The sequence below is a fragment of the Dipodomys spectabilis genome, unplaced genomic scaffold (assembly GCF_019054845.1).
Source record: "Dipodomys spectabilis isolate Male_0828 unplaced genomic scaffold, ASM1905484v1 ptg000051l, whole genome shotgun sequence".
Lineage (NCBI taxonomy): Eukaryota > Metazoa > Chordata > Mammalia > Rodentia > Heteromyidae > Dipodomys > Dipodomys spectabilis.
In genome coordinates this window covers 14608078-14634411 of record NW_024870728.1, presented here as the reverse complement: position 1 = coordinate 14634411, position 26334 = coordinate 14608078, and positions in this window count along the sequence as shown.

Sequence of the window (26334 nt, the reverse complement as noted above, 5' to 3'; positions counted from 1 at the left end):
GAGATGAGCATTTCATGGACTTTGCTGCCCAAGGCTAACTTTGAACTGCCATCCTCAGATCTCAACCTCCTGAGTAGCCAGGATTACTTTCCATCTCTTAAGACTGAGTTTCTAATGGGAGTTAAGATCCCCATAGGCTAGAACCTATCCTGTATGCTAAACTGATGAGAGAAAAACTCCATCCACCCAAGTCTACATCCATCTCTGGGCTCCCACACCTGCCCGGCCACCTCCATCACAGAGCTAGGCAGGCTTTTCTTAGACATAAAGATACACACACACACACACACACACACACACACACACACACACACACACACACACACACACACACACACACACACACACACACACACACACACACACACACACACACACACACACACACACACCCCAGACTACTTCGGAGCTGAAGCAAAGTGAGAAGTACATAAATGAAGTAAATGAGTGAATGTGTGAGTTTTCAAGATCTGCCACAAGATCTTATTTAGACTTCTGAGCTGCTGTGTGCAGTTATGTATTGTGTAATATTTAATGGCATCCATACTCTTCATATGGCCATTCCATCATCCCACCATTCATTCACTTCCAATGAGGATTTCTTCCATGCCTGCCATAGATTCATCAGTGCCCTAAGTACTAGTAAGCTAAGGACAGGCAAAATATGGCACAAGCTTTCCCTTTAGACTCTTCATAACATTGAGAGAGAAAAGAATAAACACAGATAGAAAGTAAGTAAGGAATAGTAGCCGCTCAAGGGGTGACCAGAGATATGCTCAAAGGAGAAAGAATTATCTTTTTTAAAAAGGATAAGAAAAGAAAGTCAACTCTCTCTCTCCCTCTCTTTCTCCCTCTCTCTTCCTTTTTCTCTCCCTCTCTCTTCCTTCCCACTCTCTCCCTCTTCACAGAAACACATTCTAGGAGTCAGGGAATTCAAACAGAGACCCTTCCAAGTGAGACCAAACAAAGTCTGCCAACTCATTCTTCTATTGCTGAGGGCAGAGGGAAAGGGTGCCTGACTTGTCTGCTTGCTCTCTGCGAGGGGCCAGCTGTTATATAGAAAGCGGAATGCAGCCTCTGGATTTGAGCTGAGCCCTGCAGGCTGATTAAGAAAACATGTAGAGTCAGAGAGTAAACACAAAGCAAAGAATGTCTTGCTGTGTACCCTGTGGTCAGCAGAGATCTGCTCTCTTAAATACACAGCTATTATCCATCGTTGTGGAATCATATTCCTAAGTTCCACAGAGATCTTCCATTTTGTAAATCTCTGTCCTTCTCAAACCTGGGTTTGACAAGGAGAATCCCAAGAGTAAGTGTTCCAAGAAAACCAGCTAGATGTTGCTTAGCATTTCATGATCTAACCTGGGAAGTGACCTGGAAATAATCTAAGAAATGTTTGTTTCTACCATACTCTATTAGTTGAAGCAGTCATACAGACCCATTCAAAGAAGAATACAGGCCTATACCCCATTCCTCAATGGGAAGAAGTCAAGATATTTCGGTCCTCAAGTTTAAACCAATATACTCATTGCTTTTTCTTTGGAATAAGGGCCCTAATACTTACAGCTACAACAGCAATCTTGCGATCAGAAGGAAAATCAAGAGAATCACAGTCTTGTGAGCCCTGGAAATTTTGAGCTAATGAGCCAGTCAGAAGACTGCTACCTTCAGACTTTGGAGGATGTGAGGAGAAATTAATCCTGGTTTATATAGAGCGTTCCTTAGATTCTTTCATTACTTGCAGGCAAAAGAGTTCTAACCAACACATTACCTCCAGAGATAGGCGGAATAAATGCAGAATGGCATCAATATATCTGAATTTGGAGGAAGCCAAGAAATACAGAATTAAGAAAGTTCTATGGAGGCGTTTGGGACTTTCATTACAGCTCCAGGGTTTTCATCAGTTCTGGCTAAGCCTCAGAGAATTTCAGAGCAAAGCATATTTGTAACTAACTGACATAAATTTGGGGTATAAAGCTGACATGAAAAATGCATTAGCCTTAAAAATTGGTAGAGCACTTAATGATTACAAGGCATTTCCTGGTCTTCAGCCCCATAATTGGAATAGGTGATTTATACTCTCATTCCCATTCAGTGTCAACCAACCACAGTATAGGAAATGAAGACATTTAACTCGTCTAAGAAATTATACCCTTTAGAAAACAAAGCCTAGAAGAGGCACTGGGGATTCCAGAAGGATGGAGAAAAGTCAAGCACTCCTCCACAGAAAACTGGAGGGGGAAAAAGAAAAGTTCAAAGGCAAAGGGCTCCAGCCTCTTTCTACAGTAGAAATCCACCCTTGCTCTGTTGTCTGGATGAGGAAACTGGAAAACAGAGACCTTCACCGATTCACTGTCCACTCCAAGAGCCATTTGTTGAGCTCCTCAACTTGAATTTTCTGTGGTACCTCTTTAAAAAGTCATGGGCAGATTAGATCATTTCTCACAACTTGTGCTTGTTTTACGTGGACATGAAGTTCAGGAAAGAAAATTGGCTCATCTTTCAGAGAAGAGTTTCCCAGGGTCAGACTGCAGTGTTTTTCTGAGCCCAACAGGACTTATTTCAGAAGTTGCTCTCAAGTTTAATAACACTCCAGTCTATGCCTTGGGCCTCTAAGGCATACAGAATGCTTTGAGCTCACTGGTCAGAACCACAGAAAAGCCAGGGTCTGTTCTCAGAGAAGCTTCTGCTTCCCATCAGACGATGCGATTCATTATCCCCACCGACATTTCAACTGCTCAGACTTTACACCACAGGACCCTCCTGCAGGGAAGTTTCCAGTATTGACTTAGTGAGAGCCAGCTTTCAGCTTGTGCCAGATCTATGGTGAGACGCAACCCAGAGCATCTGGACAATATTCTGTCAGCCCTCCCTTCCAGCATGCAGGGCCTTGGGCATCCTGCACCTGGACACCTCCGGTATTGGTCTGGGCAATCCCTCCCCAGACCTCCAAGAGAACACACTGCTTGCTAACAGATTGCATCTGCCTAGGGGATCATCTGCTGTCCCTTGTACTCCCTGAACCCAATGCAAGCCCTAAAATGTCCTCTGATGTCTGTGGCTCTGTCTCCAAACCCCTACCTCTGTCCATCAATGCTCTATAGTACACAGACTCTAAATCCTAGGGCTGGTATCCTAAGCATTTGGACAAAACAGAATGACTCTGATTTAAGGCAGAGTCATGCTTTGTAAGAAAAATAAGGACACACAATTGCAGTTTTCCCCAAGCTTCCAATTTTCTCAAAGTTTCCATATGAGTGGTATGCACTAAGCCCATCCTTCTTGACCCCAGCTAGTCATTATCCTTACTAAGAACAAAATAGAGCAGATGTTTATTTGGGTAATGATGCTGACTCAGTAGTCTAGAGGGAACACTCCGTGGAGGCAGGACTGTACTAGATACCATGCATGTGATCAGCTGCTAGCCCTGCATGGGGCAGAACGATAATTCACTAGAGAAATTGCACCAGCTTCGATGGAAAATGATGAGAAGAAAATGTGTGAATGTGTGTGTGTGTGTGTGTGTGTGTGTGTGTGTGTGTGTGTGTGCACGCGCACTGATGCACATTTGTCATTGTTTTGTTTTAAAGAAATGGTGTTCTCTATCCTGTTTTACAAGGCATTCTATTTTGCTGTTTTCCTCTCTTACCCAAAAGACGTTCAAAACATCTAACAAACATGACCTCAGTGGGCCATGTTAGAGCCTAGCAAAGTCTGCATTGTCAGGTATTATTCTGCTGAAATCCCATACAGAGTCCTTGAATGCTAAGTAAAGCAGTCTCCCCACTTCAAAGCTCACAGATGCTTAAATTAGACTCAAAGGTGAAGGTTCCAAGAAGGTCTCTTCATTGCTAATTCCTACCATCTGGTTGGAATCTGACTCCAGGGAGTATCAAGCTGGCAGGTGACAGCTTACAGTATGGCTGGTTGACACAAATGCCACCCAATACTCTTTCATGTAATTGGAACTCTCATTTGCATATATTTGCATAAATTATGAATCCATTAGGATCTTTTCCGTGCCCATTTAGGATTAAAATAATTTTGCTTTTTTAAGATGTCAATTCTAAGTGTTTTCTTTTTTTCTAAAGTGTATAATAGAACATCAGAATGGTCACATTTGTATGAGTGTATGTTAATGGTACAAAATGGGGTGTTTCACTGTGGTATTTCCATTTATGTGTATAATGTACTCAGATCATATTCACTCCTCTTGCTCTCCCTTTTCCACCCTCCTCAGTCTGCCTTTTTTATAATTTTTTTAAAAATTAGTTTGATTATGACATTTTCATATGCGTATACCACGTACATTATTACATTTCCTACTTAGCATCACCCACTACCTCCCACTGCCTACCAAAACAGTCCCTATTTTATGGCATGTCCTTAGATCTAGATTCTGTATAGGAGAGAAAACGTGAGATACTGGTCTTTCTGAATTTAAGCTTATTTCACTTAACACAATACTCTTCCATTTCATCCAGTTTCCTGTATCATTTTGTTCTTCTTTATGGCTTGTTAATGCTCCGCTGTATATGTGTACCACATTTCTGTAATCCATTCATCTATTCATGGGCATAAAGGCCCATTCAATAACTTGGTTATTGGGAATAGTGCTATAATTAGTCTAAGTGTGCATGTATCTCTATTGCTTGCTGACTTACATTCCTTTGAGCAGATATACAAGAGTGGTAAAGCAGAATCCTCTTAGTAGTTCTACTTTTTTTTTTAGTTTTATGCTTTTCTTTATCATGCATCATTCTACTAGGGTCCCACATGGAACCTGTTCTGTCTGTGACAATCATTTATTTAATAAGTAAATGTTGGGAGAATCAGTGAAGTCATGATCTTGACCTGTCCATCCAACTACTGATTGTGAGCCAACATCTGAAAGCCTTTGGGGGCTGGATGGCAAAGAAAAGTTGTGGAAAGTAAGACAAAGGCAGAGCTAGCCATCTGCTGGCCACAAAGATGGCAGTCTCCCTGGAGATGTTGGCACCTACAAGCCAGAAAAGGGGCTCTGGATTGAGACCATCAATGTATCCCTTCCATCATGCCACGGGCATTCTTACATACATGCAACTGATTTTGGTTGTTTTGTTTGTTCATTGTTTGTTTTGTTGGTCATGGGGCTTGAACTCAGGGCTTGGGTGCTATCTCTGAGCTTTTGTGCTCAAGGCTAGTCTCTACCACTTAGAGCCATAGTTCCATTTCCAGTTTTCTGATGGTTAATTAGAGATAAAAGTCTTCCCTGGCTGGCTTTGAACCACGATCTTCAGATCTCAGCCTCTTGCGTAGCAAGGGTTACAAGCACGAGCTACCAGCGCCTGACTCACACAACTGTTTTTATGTCTGTCTCCTTCTTTAGGAATGTGTTATAAGACAGGGAAAGATGAGTAGGATATAAGCAAGACTGGACTTTACCTACACAGTGCTTACCCTTTTAAACGGTCTTACTGTATCTTATGACGCTCTATAATCTGATCCCTGACAATACTGCATTCTTCTCAGCTATCTAGAGGCTCTGGAGAAAAACACAGGTCAGTGTGTCTAAATCCACTCCTTACCCTAACAGGAGATGTTCTAGATGTGTATGCTATAAAAAACTTGTTGCCAGATGCTGGTGGCTCATGTCTGTAATCCTAGCTACTCACTGGGCTGAGATATCAGGATTGTGGTTGAAAGCCACAGCCTCAGCAGAAAAGTCTGTAAGAATCTTCTCTCTAATAAACTACCAAAAAGCTAGCAATGAAGCAGCAGCACAAGTGGTAGAATACTAGTCTTGAGCAAAAGAAGTTCAAGGACAGAACCCAGGTCCTGAGTTCAGGCTCAACGACTTACACAAATACATATACATACGTACATACATACATGGAGGAATTGTTTCTTTCTCCTATTTTGGCACTAAGGTCTCTAAGGGATCCTGGAGCCTGAAGCTCACACTGCCCTGTGGCTCTTTTCTTCAGTGTCAATCAGCGTTCTTTGCAGAAGAATCAGATTAACTAGGACAGGAGTGGATCTCGGGAATCCAAAGCTCAAAAACCACCTGCAAGTAATACCAGTGGGCAATTAGGATCCACAGGCAATTTCCAATCACATTCACCAAATGTCAAAAAGCATCTCTAGGTGACACTGAAGAAACAATTTGTTATCTTTTTAGATAAGAGCTCTAGAAACACACTGGATTTACTAGGAAAGGAAATTTTGTTCACAGAGACGTGAATTAACAGAAAGCTAAGCCCTAGAGCTACGTCTCTCCAGTTTCCAATACATCTAACATCATTTTTCCCTATGAAAGTGATTATGAAATATTTTCAAGGAACAGGAGAATACAAAGATTTTTACCTCATGTTGAGATTAAGAGAAATATGTATTTTTTTAAGAAGGTGGCAAATGGGGTTAGGTGAAGAATAAAACCTTATTGAGGGCAAGAGAATGATCTTACTGAATTTTGCTTCTGTTGCATCTGAAACCTAGAGCTATTTTGTAGCCTGTTAAGAACAGAAGTCTGTCTGGTGACACAGAATTCCTCCTAGCAATCCTTTCCACTGTTCCAACAAACAGTTCTGTCAGATCAGAGGTGATTTGCTGAAATTATAAGTGGAAGCTCCTCAATCTAAATCTTCCAAAGAATCCATATCTTAATCTTGAGACTCGACAGGCACTTTACCAGAGATCCATAATACAAAAGCCATCAGAGACTGATGAACCATCTGGAACCCTAAAGTCATACTCTGCTTTACAGCACACACACACACACACACACACACACACACACACACACACACACACACACACACACACAAAAGCATTAAGCCATCTGAAGATCCTTAAAAGTTTTCAAGGCAGCCGGGCGCTGGTGGCTCACGCCTGTAATCCTAGCTACTCAGGAGGCTGAGATCTGAGGATCGCGGTTCAAAGCCAGCCCGGGCAGGAAAGACCGTGAGACTCCTATCTCCAATAAACCACCAGAAAACCGGAAGTGGCGCTGTAGCTCAAGTGGTAGAGCGCTCGCCTTGAGCTGAAGAGCTGAGGGACAGCGCCCAGGCCCAGAGTTCAAGCCCCACGACTGACAAAAAAAAAAAAGTTTTCAAGGCTCAAGAAATTATTAGCTGGGCTGGGAAGGTGGCTCAGTGGTAGAGCGCTTGCCTTGCATGCTTGAGGCCCTGGGTTCGATTCCTCAGCACCACATAAGCAAAAAGAAAAAAGCCGGAAGTGGCGCTGTGGCTCAAGTGGTAGAGCGCTAGCCTTGAGCTGAAGAGCTGAGGGACAGCGCCCAGGCTCAGAGTTCAGGCCCCATGACGGGACCCAAAAAAAAAAAAAGAAAGAAAAGAAAGAAATTATTAGCTGGGCTGAGCATGTGGCTTAGTTGTAGAGTGTTTGCCAAGCATTCATGAAGCCCTGAGTTCAATTCCTCAGTACCACATAAACAGAAAATGCCTGATGTGGCATTGTGGCTCAAGTGGTAGAGTGCTAGCCTTGAGCAAAAGAAGCTCAGGGACAGTGACCAGGTCCTGAGTTCAAGAGGAAGGGGGGGGGGGGAAGGAGGGGGAGAGGAAGGAGGGGGAGGAGGAGGAAGGGGAGGAGGAGTTGGTATTAGCCTCCAAGACTGCTGCCCAAGCCCTAAATTCAAGTGCGGGGAGGGGGGAGAGGAGGGAGAGGAGGGAGGAGGAGGAGTTGTTATTAGCCTGCAAGATTGCAATGGCTAAAAGAGTACTTGTGGTCATCTTTAACTCTCTGTATTCCTAAGATTGAACTCTATACCAAAAATACAGTCCCCAAAGGCTATGCTAAACTGGCAAGGTACATTTGATCTAATGGTAGCCCAAGAGACTGCACCATACCTGGATATTCTGTATCCACTCTATTACAGTGAATGTGTACCCTGTAATACACTGCATGGCTTCCACAATGTGGGCATTCTCCTCACCTCAGGTCCTCAGCCACTCCTCCTACCTTTCCCAGGGCAGCCTGTGGCCCCCCAGCTCCACCCAGACCTGAGCTCCTCCCTGCCCTAAAGTTCCCACCAGGATAGTTGGCCACTCCCACTCTCTGCCCAGGCCTACCTGGGCAGGCAGAGTACCTCCCACCACTAGCCCCAGAGTTACAATTTGCCACCTGGAAGCCATACTTCTCCCTCTCCCGTGGTAAGATGGCCCCGCTAATAAACCTCTTTCTAATAATCCTCCTGTACATCCCTGCCTCCACGTGGTCCCCTGGGATGGCTGGAATGGATTCTTTCACATTTCATGAGTGGTTTTCTGTCTTCTCTAATCTTCTTCCCAGGAAAATGACAGGGTGGGATAATGGAATCAAAGCTACCTCCTGGTAAGTTAGTCACAGAGAATAGACTGTTCCACAAAAATAAAGAGAGGGAAAGCATTAGGAACTATGAAAGAGACAACAGTGCAGCTGAAGAACTATGGAGAAACAGAAAGGTGACCTAGAGAGAAGTAGAACGTATCCCCAACCCCCAGGTAGCCATTAAAAAGCACAATCACTACAGTAAGCCCAGTGTTTCTGGTGACAGGCCGGCAGTCCTAGCCACGGGACAAGCTGACAGTTCTTGCAAGTCTGAAATCCAGTGTAGGGACTTGGTACAACAATTAAACCCTGGGTGAGGCAGGCTAGTACTGGGGAAGAAATTCATCTTGTTCCTTGTATCTCAGAGAGCTGCAGGTGGACTCCACCTTGAGAGAGGGTTTGTTTTCAGAGACTGAGCTTCTCTAGGAACCTGAAAACAAGGAACAATCACAACTCATGGAGCTTGAGGACACACACACACACACACACACACACATACACACACATCCTTTTCAAGCACAAACAGAGATTGGGGCTTGATCTAAGAAAAGTGCAGGAACCAGTAGCTGCACTCTCTGTGGTGAACTGTACATCATTTGCATACCAGTTTGCATCTAGGGCTACCCCTTGCTGCTGAGTTCCAAGCCCAGGTCCAGCAGATTATTCTGTTCTCCCAGCTTCCTTCCTTCCAGAGTGTAATTTTCTGCTGGATGGAAGCAGAATGCGCTGAGATTCAGCTGGATGATGCACAGCTCTCTCACTCTGGGGTAGATGTTAGGTCTCCGTTTGCTACCACTGAAGTAAGGGGGTCAGGTCTAGCCGGCGCCATATTGGTCACATGGTGGATGGTAGGGTCAGGCATCTTGTCTGCTCCCCCTCTTCTCCCCCCCCCCCACCCCCCTGCCTCCCAGATGATGAGTGTTCCCAGATCCTGGAGATGGGAAGTGGGGGTCAGATTACTTGGCTGATAAACCTGTCAGTGCAGTGCCTGGGACTGGGGATTTCCTGTGGACCTGCCCCCTGCGCTGACCCTATTTAGACCTGGACCAGCCCAACTGCCATTACACCATGCCACGCGTGTGTCTCCATGATTGTCTCCTGTTTCCTGTCTCCTGTCTTGTCTCCGGTTATCATGGCATCACAATTCAGCTCTCCATCAGAGCAGAATCAGTTCGTTGATATAGTTGGTATTGTTTTTGTTCTTTCTTTCTCTCTAGCCTGTTTCCTAACCATGTTAAGTGTATTTGTAGGTCTTTGTAACAACTGGCTGCCTACAGCCTGCTAACTGTATAATAGACTCAATATTCCATCTTCCAAAATGTGGCTTCTGGGATAATTGCATCTTACACCATCACCAATCTCCTGCCTGACTGGGGAAAACCTATGGGGCATTTTCCTCAACCCAGGTACACAAACTGGGAATCTGGAGTGAAAACGAAGCTGCACAGTCCACAAGAGACAAAGATCGCTGGGCTGACAGCAGCTCTCAGCTTACAAAGCTCAAGAGAACACAGCGGAGATGATGACAATCCACCCTTGACTAGCTTGGCTCTCCACCCAAATATAGCACCAGGTGAACCAGGTGAACATAGTTGTTGATCTCATGCAGTTTATCTCCTCTTCCTCCTTCACTGGTACTGGAAATTGAGACCTCAAGAGAAGACAGTTCACTAAGAAGTCAACTGAGCAAAACTGGAAGAGATATCATCCCAAGAGATATGCAAATTGTAACTAAGATACACAAGAAACGTAAAAATGCAAGGCAATATGATTTTTCCAAAGGCTTGTAGCTACTCAGTGGAATTCAATGATATTGGAATGGGTAAGATACCAGAGGAAGAAATTTATAAATTTAGAAATCTACTTACAGATAGAGTGCCTGCCTAGTAAGTGCAAAAGTAAGTGCAAGGCCCAGAGTTCAAACCCTAGTGCCACCAAAATAACAATGAGAATGATAGTAAATGACCTCAAAGAAGATTCAAATGGAAGTTAATTCAAAATCTGAATGACAAAATTAACAACATGAATGAGAAATTCAGCAAGATTATTGAGATTGTTAAAAAAAGAAAAAGAAAAGAAAAGAAAACCTTGGAAATGAAAAATTCAAAATCAAATAAAAAGACAGTAGAATGCATCAATAGACTAAACCAAGCAAACAACAGACTGTCAGAGACTGAAGACAAAATTGGGGAAATTACATTCGGGCAGCAATTAAGGAAAAAAATAAATACACGCATGACTACATCTTTCAAGAACCCTGAGGCAAAATGAAGTGATTTAACCTGAGTCCATGGGCAAGAAAATGAAGCTAAAGATACAAACTAAAGACATAGAAATTGTATTCAAGGCAATTATTGTAAAAAAAATCCCAATTCTAAGGGTAGATATAGAAAATCCATATAAAAACTTTACAACTTTGGCATGGGACTGGTGGGGGAGATACAGGAAGGGCGGGGGCGGGGAGATGGGAGGGCATGGAGGGTAAGGGGAAACAAAGGAGGAGGCAACAATGCTTGATAAGATGTACTCATTACCTTGCTCGTGTAATTGTAACCCCTCTATACGGTATATTCACAATAAAATAATAATAATAATAATAAAGAAAATACATATAAAGGAAGCCCCCAAATCCCAAATACATATGAACAGGAAAGAACCTCTCCACATCACAGTATAGACAAAATATTAAAAAAAGAAAAAGAGATAAAGGTATTCAAATGGGAGAGGAAAAATTTAAATTATCCCTATTTTCAGATAATAGGATCCTATATGTGAAAGACCCTAAAGACTATCAAAAAATAAATAAAACCTCTTGGATCTGACTAACATTTTCAGTCTAATTCTTGACAAAGATCAAAAAACTTACATAGGAGCAAAGACAGACCCTTCAACGGTGATGCTGAAAAATGGATATGCACATGTGCAAGACTAAAATTCCTATCTCTCACTGTACAAAACTTGTTTTTTGACTTGAATGTAAGACTTGAATCTTTGAAACTACTAAAGGAAAACGTAGAGGAAACACTTCAAGATATAAGCATGAACAAGGATTTTTTTAAAGGGCTCCAATAGCTCCAAAAAATAACAGGAAATAAACTGGATTGTACCTGGTTAAAAAGCTTCTGCACATCAAAGGAAACAATTATAGAGCCAACAGAATGGAAGAAAATCTTTGCCAGTTATTCATCTGACAAGGGATTAATCCAGAATGTACAAAATTCTTTTTTAAAACACCAAAAGAAATATCACAAGGAAATCCCTCACAATTACTATGTAATTTTTTTTTAAGGGAGAGAATCTGGTTGGTCAAACATGCTCATCTCTCACACTCTGGAACGATTTGTCTTAACCTGGTATTTGAAAAGAAAAGCTGCAGAATTGGAAGTTCAACTCCGTTGGTAGAGTGCCAGCCAATCAGCAAAAGTGTCAGGAACCAAGTTCAAGTCCTGGTTTGGCAGCAAAAGAAAAAAGAAAAGAAAAAAGAAGCTGAGGCTATACCTATGGGAATCTCCTTCAGACAGGAGGGGAAAGCAAAATCCATTACTCTGACTTCACTGAGCTTTTTTGGGCTGCCTTGGGGGTAGAAGTGGCCCAGCTGAAGCAGGTTAAATACATACATTTCCAGAAGAACATTCCTTAGTTAAAACCTGCTGTGTTGAATTTCCACAGCTATATCTTTGCCTAACTTCCTGCGGCTGATAGTTTGAAACACTTTGCCTTGCAGGGTTTGAGAGCTGAGAGCAGCCTAGACTGGTTTTATTTTGTTGGTTGGTTTTCTAATAATGAGAGACATGAAATCACAGTGAAACAATTTGTTATCTCCCAAATAATGACCTTGCCATGGGTACCAAATATTCACACTATAGCTAATTAATCATTTGGCTTCAGTGTCAGAAACAAAACAGTCTTTAACTTTCTGTGAAGGCATTTCTGCTTAACAGCCATAAGGCCAACAAGACCCACAAGGTACTTTCTTTTGTTTTTTGCTGGTCCTGAGGCTTGACCTTTAGGCCTGGGCACTGTCTCTGAACTCCTTTTTGCTCAAGGCAAGTGCTCTACCACTTCTGTGGCTTTTTCTGTGATTAATTGGAGGTAAGAGTCTCAAGTACTTTCCTGCTTGGGCTTTGGGCTTTGAACCACAAAGCTGAATATCTAGGATTACAGGTGTGAGCCACCAGTGCCTGGCTCTGTGTGTGTGTGTGTGTGTGTGTGTGTGTGTGTGTGTGTGTGTGTGTGTGTGTGTGTGTGTGTGTGTGTGAGTTGTGGGGCTTGAACTCAAGGGCTAGGAGCTATTCCTCAGCTCTTTTGCTGAAGGCTAGCATTCTACCACTTTGAGCCACAAAGCCTCTTCCAAGGGACTTTTTTTCTACTGATTTTCTTCCAACTGACTCAAATCCCAGCAGCGAGCTTTGAGTTGGAAGATTGTTGAATAAGTGACAAGAGGTCATCCCTTCGAGGAGCAGGAAGTCTAGTCATTCTACAGCTGAGAAATCAGCCTGACATGGGTGGCTCATGCCTACAATCCTATGTATTCAAGAGACTGAGATCTGAGGATCAAGATCCCAAGGCAGCCAGAACAGACAAATCCCCAATACTCTTATCTCTAATTAACCAGCAGAAAGCTGAAAATGGAGGTATGATTCAAGTGACCGAGTGCCAGCACCAAGTGTAAGCAACCCAGCAAGGACATGAGGCCCCGAGTTCAAGCCCTAGGACAGGCACAATAAATAAATAAACCTGAGAACTCAGAGACCGAATGAGGGTGAGGGTCTGCCCTATCATGTCCCAGGAGTTTATGTCCCAACAATCCTGCCCAGTAATAAAGATTTCATTACAAGTGATGCTGAGTGAGTTTGAGCCATTTGCTCCCATCTCCCAGTGAGCAGGAAGTCCATCCCACATGGTGTTTTTCTCTCTGGTCATCATTTGCATACACCATCTGGCTGAAACCCTGAGCCCATTGTGAAGAGGCTTTTGCCCTCCCTACTCACTATCTGCTCATTGCAGCCTCAGCAGGAAGTTCCCAAAGAAGAGGGAGATAATCGCAGAGACCTGGACTCTATCCAGACTGACATCAAGGTCTTTCCTGAGACCAAAGCCTTAAGATAGAGCAACAAAACCCCATTAGCACTGGGCTAACTCACACCTCCTCCATGGACCTACTGGGACCAGAGTGGTGGGAATGGGTGACACCAAACTCTCTTGAATGACAAAATGTGCTAACAGTTCAGAGCCTCTCACCACTTTGTGTTACCTTTGATGCTTTATCACATCTGCTGCTTCCCTCCCTAGGGTTAAGTTTACATTTATTAAAGAACAAAGCTGAAGCTACAGCAGTTTTCTTCTTATGACCTTAAGCAATGCATAGACAAGACTCCCCTTCAGCCTGCTTAGGAGATCTATGTTAAATTAGCCTCTGCTTTGCAGTATACAAATTATGCTCACCAGTGGGACACAGAAATTTTCTAAGAATATAATGAACGATTTGTTAAAAAAAAATCATGACCCAAATGTCACATTTTCATAAGCAACCACCAAACCCTGTAATTTTACCATACCACGCTATCTCCAAAAAGAGTATGCAGAAATTACTATACTCTCTATATCTCCAAATAATCCCATGTTAATTTGCTCCAAGACCCAGCCAAGGAGAAATAAAATTGAATTTAGCACTTCCTATACATAAGCTTATATGAAACATCTTTATAATTAAATTCAAATATTTCACCAACTCATCCTTGGTGAAATTCCTTGTAGGAACTCTAACTCTCAAATCTCCTGGATTCTATCATTTGTTGTACTTCTGGGATCTTTTTGCACCAAAAAGGGCAGTTTTTCCTTGACTAACAATATCCAGTATGTTAGAAATATAACCAGATGGTGTTATATCCAGTTATGTAGGAAATCATAATCTTAGATTGAATACCAGCATTAGAATTGACAAAGTATGAGAAAAATGACCATATCATAGGTACTTCTTATGGAAAGTGTGTGTAGGATACTTTTCTTCTATTTTAATTTGTTCATTGGAAATTGGAGAAGATAGACTAGATAATATTTCTAGATAATGATCTCTCTGAGTCTATGGATATATATTGCACTTTTCCAACAGCTGAGAGTAGCTGTCACCAAATTCAATGAACTGGCATCTTGTTCAGTACAAAGCCAAAAGGCACAGCAAGCAGATGAAAGAAGGAAAAAAGTTTTATTACTCACAGGAATAACAAGGAGAGCCCTGGGGTTATTTGCCCAAGAGTGCTCTCCCTGATCAAAGAAGGCCTGGAGATTGAAGGGCCCACAGATAACGATCATAGATCACACATTCAAAAAGGAAAGATGAAGCCTGTGAATACTTCTGGACATGCTCAATTCACTATTCCACTGAACCAAGTTTACTCAACTCTACATCACCTAAAGGAATGCATGGGTTGAGGACCTTGGCTGCTTCCTTCTAAGTCTCTCCAAAGAGTTTTCAGCTAAAACAAAAATAATGCTTTGAAGGGATAGTAGCAGTATCTTGTCGGCATTGTTATTTTGAGATAGGACTTGGTTAGGTAGCCCAGGTTGGCTTAAAACTCATGATCTTCCTGCCTTAGCCACCCCAACTACTGAGTTTACAGGTGTTTACCACCATGCCTGGTGGATTAACAGCCTTCTAAGTCTGTTCCTAAAACTGCCTGTCCCATTTAATTAGAATTAATGTTTTAAGTGACTTAGGTACATATTTCATTATACTAATACAACAATAGCTTTTTTTGGTAAAATATCATACCAGATATGTTGAATTTATATATTTAAGGGAGAAATGGCGCTTTCTCTACCATATCCATTGTAAGGTTCATGTCTGACACTACTATGACAAAAGATGGATAAGCATGAGAAAAGATACTATTGCTAATAGTATCTATGCTACCACTACATGACTGGACACTCACCTGAGAGCATGACTTACTGATAATAAGATAGTAGAATCTTGGCAATGCCTGTTTGTTCATATTTTTCTTGGCTGGGGAAGGACCCCACTGGAATGAAGGTTTTATAAGCAACTTCCTCCAGACTCAGTAGGTCAGAGAATTCCTTTAGGACTCTTATGTGGAATGGAAAAGTAGAGAGCAGGTCAGACTGACTTTGTTTCAGTAGTTTTCTCAGTTGCTAAGGTATAAATTTGGGGCATGATGTCTGAGCTCCAATAATTAATTTCCCTTTCTTCTGCCTCTCATTCTTTCTCTATAATTATACTTCCCCCCCCAATCAAATATTCAAATGAAAATTGCTTTTATCACTGCAAGCTTTTCCATTTAAGTCATTTTCTTTGTGTACATTCTAGCTTTGGAAATGTGACTGCTGGTGAGAGCCTACACCAAAACCTATGGACACTTGGGTCCTAAGTATAAAAGTAGCATTAAATCTTCAACAATGCACATGGCTCCTTCATATACTGTGAGCCATCTCTACATTACTCATGCTACTTACTACAATATAAAAAAAGAAAGCAGTAATTCTTTTACCATATTGATTAGAGAATAAAATAAGAAAAATATCTGTGCATGTTCAATAGAGATACAATGTTTTTCCCAAATATTTTCCATCCATGTCTGGTTATGGAGAGCAGACCTTACACGCTCTCTTCCCTCTGAAATTATGTCATCTCTGGTGAGTGGATATTGGTTTGTGGTTATTGATTAACAAATGAGTTTAGATGAGAGTTCTTCCCTTTTGTGTTAATTGTGGCTGGGTTTAACTACAAATCCCTCATGGGAAAAACAGCTCATCTCACACCACCGAGTTTGTGTCTGCAAGAAAATCTCTAATTTTCTTTCCATGTCACCTAGCAAGCACTGCTAATATTCCACTATATTTCTTAGAACCTTAGATCAAGTATTATTTTACTATCATACTGTAAAGACCTCAGAATCTCACAGGTAATAATACAACAATGCACTTACCCTCAGCAAGGCAAAAAGAGAAGCTGGTTAAAACTAGAGATCTGGGAACCTTGGGACAAATCTACACTTCACAAACACCAGCTCTTTTCATCTCCATCACCACAAACTTACAGGATGTTTATTTCCCCTATTTTTAAAGTGAGGGACTATAGTCTGAGAGATTGAGTAATTTATTGCAAATCGAGCAAATGACAAAACAGGTGCTTTGGGGTCCTAGGCTAGGTAGCTACCAAATACCTGCTTTCCCTAACCTGCCTTCCTCACTTGAGAAACTTCTGATTATCTAAAGTTGTTTGAGTGGGAAAAAAATCTCATGAAAACGTAACAGTTAACATATAGTTGTATGTTTTAAAAATTGTCTCTTCTGAAAGGAGAAATTAATTTAAAATAAAATATGACAAAGAACACATAACAGTGCAAAACACACATTCATCTATGTTATTCACTGGCGTGTGAGATTGTTAGCATAATTTCCTACTTGTAAGAGCAACTTCATTTGTTCAATTGTTGTTTATTTTCCCTTTCCCTATTCTGAGATGTCAAGAGATGTCATGTCTCAGAATAGCTAAAAAGAGGATTCCCAATGCCAAAGCCCATTGCTAACTTCTGTGATGCCCTGGAAAGGCTAATATGTGGCACCAAGTTTTCCATTGGAATTCATGCTCAGAACCATCAGAATGAATTCACATCCTTGTAATGCTTAATGATTTGATTTACTCTGTTACTATTTTTGAAATCGTTGCATTTACAGAATATTTTGATGTGTTATGGGAGTTGTGAAAGCAAATATTTAAAATGCAGACTGTCTAGGAAAATCTGAAATATGTGGTAATTAGAGGTTATAGCTGAAAAAAAAGAACCCATTAGTGGGCCGGAAGTGTAGATTAGTGGTAGAGCATATACTTACTATGTACAAGGAAGGCTCTGGGTTTAATCCTCATCATCAGAAAAGCAGGACATTTCTGTAAGTCAGCTTTCTTAACTTCTTGCCTAGGAGGTATGTTTGTTTTATTGATCTCTGTGTGTACTTACGTGTTGGAGTTAGCTTAGTAGCTGACATAATAACAGGCTTGTGGAGCCCAAGGTAAGCTTAGACATTAACACCTAAGTAGATAAAAACAAAGATTATATGACTGAACTTTAAACAGGCTCCTCTGATTCTTCTTTTCAACTAGGTCTATAGTTGGGCTTCTCTTTAGCCTAACTCACCCAGTTTTAGCAAGAATTCTAAGAAAATTCAGCAAGTAGCACCCACTTTTGATATCTGATCATATTGACCCTCCTTTAGCAAGAACCCCTTTAAGTCTGTTTAGTAAGTATTCTCCTATCCTTGATGCTTCCCCACCCCCCCTTGTCATTTTCAATCTATTAACCCTCTTACTCTGTTCATTGGCTAAAAAATCTCCAGATGTCATATGCGGTATTTACAGTTCAGTCCAATCTTTTCCCCTATCACAATGGTCCTGACTAAACCTTCTTTCCTGTTTTTGTTTTTTTTTGGGTCCGGTCGTGGGGCCTGAACTCTGGGCCTGGGTGCTTTCCCTCAGTTCTTCAGCTCAAGGCTAGCACTCTACCACTTGAGCCATAGCGCCACTTCCGGCTTTTTTCTTCTTACTTAAGTGGTGCTGAAGAATCAAACCCAGGGCCTCGAGCATGCAAGGCAAGCGCTCTACCACTGAGCCACCTTCCCAGCCCCTTCTTTCCTGTTTTAACAATAATCTCCATTAAGTTTTACAATTACATTTCAGTCACATATATTAAAAACATGATGTTAATCATTGGGACATAAAGGGCCTCTTAGTACACCTCCCTATCATATCCCCTCTTTTACCTTTCTTGAACTAGAAGTCTGTCATTCTTAAAACTGCTGTTGGCATGAAAATGTTCCAGACGAGTGAGGCTGGAGACAAGGGAATGAGCAGAAGCTCCACTTGGACCCTAAAGTGATGAGTAGGACTTTTGTTTGCCAAGAATGGAGCCCTCTGACATGAAGTAGCAGCTATTGTTGGTGAACAGATGGGTACCAGGAAGGATTATCAGGCCCCAGAAACTGTTTGATGGTCACTACAAAAAGATAATGGATTAACAACAACCTTGCTGAGACTTTGCCGGCAGAGAGTAGAAGAAAGCTCAAGGAAGAGCAAAGAGAAGAAAAAAAATAGTTAAGGAAAAGTAATGTTAGACACAGCAAGAAGTGGGAGCTTTGAACTCCGTGGTAAATTCTGGCAAAGCCTGGAATAAAACCCTGCTCAGCCTTTCCTGAAGCCAAGGGCAGCTTTTGAAGCTATGGAAAGGGGCAGCATAAAGGCAGTGTATACACCTAACTGCATCAGCATGTGTTACTTATTTTATGGGCTGTTTCTCAGTCATTGAGTGTAACCAGTCAGTGGTGGGATATTAAGTGATTTGTTGCATATTCCACTGCCATTAAATGTGAGATCATTTATAAATATTCTTTTTCTCCACCTAGATATTGGATAACAAAGGTAACTGTTGTTTGTTCTAGATGCTAACAGCTTTCCAGAGCTCCGCACACCTTGTTAACATCTTTGCATTCCCTTCCTTGGCTTAAAACAGTATTGAAAGCTGCTTTAATTTTCTCAACATACTGAACATATGATTCCTGAAGAACAGGAGGGTGTTGGGAGAAAGGATTACAGAGGACTATGGCAGATTCTTCAGATCCTTCTTTCCACTGGGGTCTGAAAAGATCTATTCCTTAGGGCATGAAAGAGCATAGCATTGCTAATTCCACTCCAGTAAAGCCCACAGGTTGAGTGCCCCAACCATCTACCTTGCCCTCACCTAACCTCTGGGAGTCTGCACTCTGTGCACCACACCACTCCAGTGTTCCTGTCTGCTGACTTCCATTAGGTTGGTTAATGAGAGGCCTTGCAGGGCATAAGAAGCTGGAGGAATGGGCTTTTCTGGAAATGAGTTTCCTCCTACTCCAACCTCCTCCCTTCCTCTCTCTCAGGCTCAGTGACAACAATCCTAAGGTCACTGCTCCTAGTTGATGGGACTGTTGGGAAACCAGCTTGCACTTTCTCATAACCACTTCTGGCCTTCTTTATGAACATGCAGGGAGAAGCTTCACTTCTGCTGGTGCTGTTTGGTTTCTGTTGCCATCCATCCCCTGGCAGGTGCTTAGTTCTGCCCATACATTTGTGAAAGTGTGTGTGGGTGGGTGTTGAGATGGAATCCCAAGCTTCACACATGCTAGGCAAACTACCACTGAGCTGTACCTCTCATTAGTCAGTCAATCCTTTGAGTAGGACATGTTTCTTACTGGGGCCTTGATCATATATACACCTCTTCACCCAGTGTCAATATTATATATCTATCTCAATTTCTCAAAATACAACTACATTCTGACATGTTTACTTGTATTTAAGAGCATTTTAGATTGCCAAGAAGTGGCAATAGGTTCCACTTCCACATGAGGATCCTTGAAAAGCCATTCTCCAGTTAAACAACTGGAACTGATGAAAATCATTTCTAAAGTCTTCAGAAATTGTCCTAAGGCCACATAGAAAATACACAGACTTTTACTTGAGAAAAATATGGCTAATCTGAGTAAGAAAAGTGAGTCTGTGGCCTGTTAGCTCCCTCCCACAACCAGGGGAGATGGCTCTTCTACTTCCTTCCTAGTTAAGGAATGTCCTCTCTCTGGGAGGAGCAGAGCATCAGTGTTACTCATCTTCTTCAACTCTATGTTGAAAAGCTTAAAATCTTGGCCAACAAGGCAGATGTGGCAGGCTCAGAATTCTAGAAACTCAATTATTGCCTCCCACTTTAAGAGCAGGGGTTTCACACTAAGTAATCTAAGCCAAGAAGATCTCAGACTCCCTTCCCCTGCCTGGCCTCCATGGCTCTAAGATTTTGTTCAGGGGAGATGGTCACCCATGAAAAAAAAAGATGGCCCTAAAGCTCTGTCAAAAGAATTGATTTTACTGCTTTAAAAAGAGTGCAGAAGTCTTATTTACCATAGCTAAGATATGGAACCAACCCAGATGCCCCTCAGTAGAATGACATTGCCCCATTTGTTAGGAAATGGAAAGCCTTGGAAAAAATTATATTAAGTGAAGTAAGCCAGGCTCAAAGAAACATAGGTCCCATGGTTTCCCTTATTTGCAATAATTAGTATAAGTTTAGGACAAGCAGAAAAGGTCAAAAGCTATGTACGTTTGACCATATAAGATAATGTTAAGTGAAATGAACCCAAAGATAGGGACACACGTGGTTTTTTCTTTCTTGCTATTGTTTTTAACGTATTTAAAATGTACTATGTGATTTTTTTTTGTTTCTTTTGTATGTTCTTTCCCCACAGTATAACCTCTGTTGGTGTTGTATTTGATGGTGCCCTGCATCTTGTATATACATTTTTCTAATTTGGGAAGGGTAAGGGAAACAAGGGAAATAACATGCTGAAATAAGGATGCAGGTCGACCCATTGTAACAGTGAGATGTACAAGACACGATGTTGAAAACGAACTTTACAACTTGGGGGGGAGGGAGAAGTTGGGGAGGTAGGGAGAGAAGGCATGGTAGGGGAAAAACAAAGGAAGAGGACAATGCTCTATAGGAAAGGTACTCATTACCTTACTTGTAACTGTAACCCCTCTGTACAGTATTTCTACAATAAAAAATATAAAAAAAAAGAGTGTAGAAGTCAATTGTAGGGATACTTACAAAAGCAGTGAACATTCTGCCAGTAAATATTTTAAATGAAGCTGGTGACTCTATAAAGGTAATACAAAAAACAGAAATAAGTAGAGAATGAGATCTCTACCAGAAAGAAAAATCAAAGTTTGATCTCAAAAATTTCTGGAGATGTATGTAATTCAGTAATAGAGAATACTTATACCATGTACAAGACCCTAGGTTTGATCCCCAGAACTTCTATGTGAATTTAAATAACTTCTATGTGATTTTAATTGAGTCACATTATAGAATAAAGCATGCCCCAATCATTGTCTAAATGACAGAGGAATTAGCAGAAAACTGATAAAGCCAATTTCATGTACTGCCAATAAAATAAGGCAAAGAGTTCAGGGAGGGAAAGTCAAAAGTAAAATGGCACACATAAATCCAATTATACAAGTTATAATGGATTAAATGATCAAACCAAATAGGAATTGTCCAATCAGATTTTAAAAGGTACATCTATATGCCATAGAGATGGATATATACTTCAGATTCAAAGACCCAAATAAACTGAAAATACAACAGTATATCATGTAAACAGAAACTGTAAGAAAGCTGGAGCTGGGACATAAAGTACATGCCTTATAATCTCAGCACTCAGAAGGCAGTCACAGGAGGATCAGGAGTTCAAAGTTAGACTGTGCTATATAGCAAGATCTTGTCTAAGACAAAAAAAAGTGGGCTGAAAGCTTAGCTCATCAGTAGAATGCCTGCCTACCAAGGTAAAGGCTCTGAATTCAAACTCCAGTACACACACACACACACACACACACACACACACACACACACACACACACACAGATGGAAGCAAGAAATAGAAGAAAAAAGAGTGGGAGGAAGAAGCTAGGGAGAAAAGATAAAAGAAAGCTAGACAAAATTAACTTTAAACAAAACAAAGGACTATACAGATATGTTATCATGATTAAAATATCATTTTTATCAGGTAGACATTGCCATTTGAAAGTTATAAAGATCTAAAGAAAATCCTAAAATATAAAGAATAAAAACTGACTAAATTGAAAGAAGAAATAATTATTCAGTAATAGTTGGAGACCTTCCCTACTCTAAGTAATAAATATAGCAACTGGCCAGAAAGTAAATAGAAGACTTGAATGATATTATAAACAAACTACATCTAAAAACATCTACCCAGGAGCAGAATATCTTTCCTCTCAAATGCATATGAAACATTTTTTAGGCTAGTTCTTTTTTTCTTTTTTAAAATGCTTTTTATTGTAAAAATACTGTACAAAGGGGGTTACAATTACATGAGTAAGGTAATGAGTGCATTTCCTATTGAGCATTGTTGCTTCCTCCTTTGTTTTTCCCCTACCATCCCTTCCTTCCCCAATTCCTCAACTACTCTTCCCCCACCCCAGGCTAGATTCTATATGCTAGTCTAGAAACCATCTTTCATAAAAAATGTAAAAGTTGAAAACATACCAAGTATGTTTGCAAACCATGATATAGTAGAGTTAGAAATTAATAACAAAAGAAGTTGAAGAAACTTTCAAATATATAGATGTTGAACAATAATTAACAAATGTTTCAAAGAAGAAATGGCAGGTGAAATTTGCAAATATCTGAAGGTGATAAATGAAAATGAAGATACAACATAATAAAACATAGGAGACTGCTAGAACAATCTGCAGAGGAAAATTTACAGCCTCTGCCTAAATAAGTTACTACAAAATCCCTAGAAAAGAAAGAAAACTCAAATCAGTAACCTACCCTGCTTCTAGAAAAAAGAAGAGCCAACTAAAACCAACATTGTGCAGAAGAAGGAAACAATGAATATTAGAGTAGAAAATAATAAAATGAGCAATAGAAAAATAATCAAGAATCTAAGCAAAAACCAAAGTTGGTTCTTTAAAAAGAATATGAAAGTTGGCAGACCTTTAGTTGGACTGACCAAGCAAAATAGGCCAAAACTAAATTACTAAAAAACAACAAAAAAAGAATGAACTAGGAGACATTGCAACTGGTTTTACAGAAATAAATCAGATTATAGGGGACTATTAGGAACAAACTGCATGCCAACAAATTAAGTAATTTAGATAAAAAATTTTAAAGTTCCCATAATGACACAAACTACCAAAACTGATTAAAGCCAGGTGCCTATGGCTCACATCTATAATCTTAGCTACTTAGAAGATTGAGATCTGAGAATTTAAGTTCAAAACCAGCCAGGGAAGACAAATCTATAAGGTTCCATCTCCATTTAACTAGCAAAATGCCAGGCTATCAGTGTGGCTCAAGTGGTAGAATATCAACTGTGAGCAAGAAAGCCAAGTGAGAGTGTGAGTCCTGGTACTGACATATACACAAACACACTGATCCAAGAGGAAATATGACATGCTTATAAGAAGCAAACAAGTTGAATTACTGGGCCCAGACTACCTCACTGATGAACTACCAAACATTTCAGTAAGAGCTAGTAGTATTCTTTAAAAACTGTTCCAAATACTAGAAGAGGGAAGAATACATTCTGATTTCTTCCATAGCATCAATATTATCTTGATAACAAAACTAAGAAAGGCATTACAGGAAAACAAATTACAGACCATTATCTCTTATAAATATGGATACAAAATCTTATCAAACTGAATCCAGTCACATGTATTAGAATCAAGTGAACTTTAAACTAAGAATACAAAGTTAAAGGACTGAAAAATCAATTAATGTAATACACCAGCTCAGTAATCCAAAACCACATCATTATCTCAACAGATACCAAATGGAAAGACAAAAATCCATTATTCCTAGATGGCAAAACTTCAACACACTAAGAATAAGTGGAAAGTTTCTTAATCTAAAAAAAAAAAATTATATACAACCTACCGTTAGCATCCTATAATGGTGAAAGAATGTCTGCCTAGAGATCAGAAACAAAACAAGAATGTCCCCAGGATGGGCAGGGCATTCATATTGGAAAGGAAAAAGTAAAGCTACCTTTAACCGCAGATGACAAGACAATATATTCACAAAATCCTGAAGAACCCACTCAAAAAATATTAGAAGTAGTAAATTATCATTATAAAAAGTTGATTGTATGTCTAAAGCTAATAATGAATATTCTGAAAATAAAGTTTAAGAAGACAATTCCAAGCCGGGCACGGGTTGCTCACACCTGTAACCCTAGCTTTTCAGGAGGCTGAGATCTGAGGATTGTGGTTCAAAGCCAGCCCAGGCAAGAAAGTCCATGAAACTCTGATCTCCAATTAACCACCAGAAAACCAGAAGTGGTGCTGTGGCTCAAGTGGTAGAGCACTCGCCTCGAGCTGAAGAGCTGAGGGACAGCGCCCAGACCCAGAGTTCAAGACCTATGACTAACAAAATAAAAGAAGAAAAAAGAAAACAATTTCATGCACAACAGCATCAAAAAGAATAATTACTTAAAATATATTTAACAAGAAAAATGCACTGAAAACCATAAAACACAAATTAAAGAACATTTTGAATCATCATTTATTTGTTTGTTTATTGCCAGTAATGGGACCTAAGCTCAGGGCCTGGGTGCTGTTCCTTAGTTGTTTTTTTTTTAATTCAAGACTGGACACTTGAGCCATGCTTCCACTTCTGGCTTTTTGCTGGTTAATTGGAGAGAAGAGTCTCCCAAACTTTTCTCCTTAGGCTTGTAATTCTCAGGTCTTAGCTTCTTGAGTAGCTAGGATTACAGGCATGAGCCACCAGCTCCTGTCAAAAGCTACTATTCTATTTGGGCTTTTTAGATGCAGCAAAGCAAACTGTTCATACACAGTGGCACTTTTTCAGCATTCACCTGCACACTATTCCGTTTACGCAGATTGAATTTCTGCTCTCAGAATGCTAAGGCAGTGTGGTGTAATGGCAAAGAACCAGTTGCCCGTGGGAGATACCTGATTTACTAGGTGTGGGAGTCCCAGGAAAAAGACTTCCCTGTGCCTCCATCTCCTTAGCTACAACATGAAGATAATAATTTCTAGGTCAAAGGACTGTTAAGGGAACAAAAGCATACAACATTTATAAAGCTTTTAGTGCCTACCATATAATAAGCACCAGATAGATACCACTTTATTATTGGCTCAGGCCCCTTTACAACACTAACCGTTACTCTTTCACCATCATGAGGACAGGCTAATCTTTGCATTCCATCCTCTCATCAAGTGTGGGGTTTGGAGACTGATGCATGAGCCAGTCTGGAGCCAGTGAAATTGGACTCTCTTCTATTGAGGTAGCAGATTCCCTTCTTCAAATAGTAATGAGACATGGTATCATTTTCCACTAGAGGTTCTGGAAGTCATCAGGGACTGTGGGGAAAACCCACCTGAAGAGGTAGTTGCAAGAAACTTTTTCCCCAACACACACACACACACACACACACACACACACACACACACACACACCAGATAAATGCTCTCATAATTTCTAAGCCCCCCGAAGTTAAAAGCATTCTAGTTTGCCCAGGGTGACCTCAGTTTAAAACTATAGCCCAGAATAACTAATAAAAACCTGGCTTTCCCCCACTTATCCCGCTATCTATCATATCATCTGTGTACTTTTCATTGATAATTAATTATAATAAATTATTTGACATCTTTGTTAGGCATTCAGCCCAATAAAAGGCAGAAACTAAAATCATATTAGTCACTATTGTATTTTCACCAACTAACAGTGTCTGACATAAAATAGATATTTATCATTATCTTTGTGATAAATGAAGAAAGTTAATTTTTCTAAATTATCACTACGCCAAAGGTTTTCCTCTTTCAAAATTATCATAGAGCTGTCTATACTCATTGGCTTTGAAGCTTATTTTATCTTGAGTTAGAATACATTGGAAGGGAAATGCCATGTGGTAAGATGGCTCTGAACACATACTCTCCAGTTCAGCAATACATGATCCTCTGGGATCCAGAGGATAGAAATATTCTATTCTCTTGCCTCCAGTTATGATAAAATCTCCTGCCTTTGTACAGCTTAATATACACAAATACACACACACACACACACACACACACACACACACATACTAAAAACTAACACTTAAAAATTCCAGCGCACCAAGTGGAATAAAGTTTTTTTTTTTCTAGTTGAAACCAGAAACACAAGGTTAAATACCCAGAAGCATTATCCACTCCCCTCCCCAACACCTTTCCCCAGTGAGGCCTTCAAAGCTATTGCAGCAAATTTAAGTTGTGCACATGAAGACTAAGATTATTTTCTTTTTTGCATAAATGCTTCATTTACCCTATCTGCCATTTAGATTTAGTACAAAAAAAAAAAGCTTCATTGGATCCCTGAGTCATTTTTAAATTTCCCTATATTTTGCTATGATTTTTTTTCATAGCTATGAGAATTAATTTGCAAAGAAGTTAGAAGTTTTCTACTCTCAAGA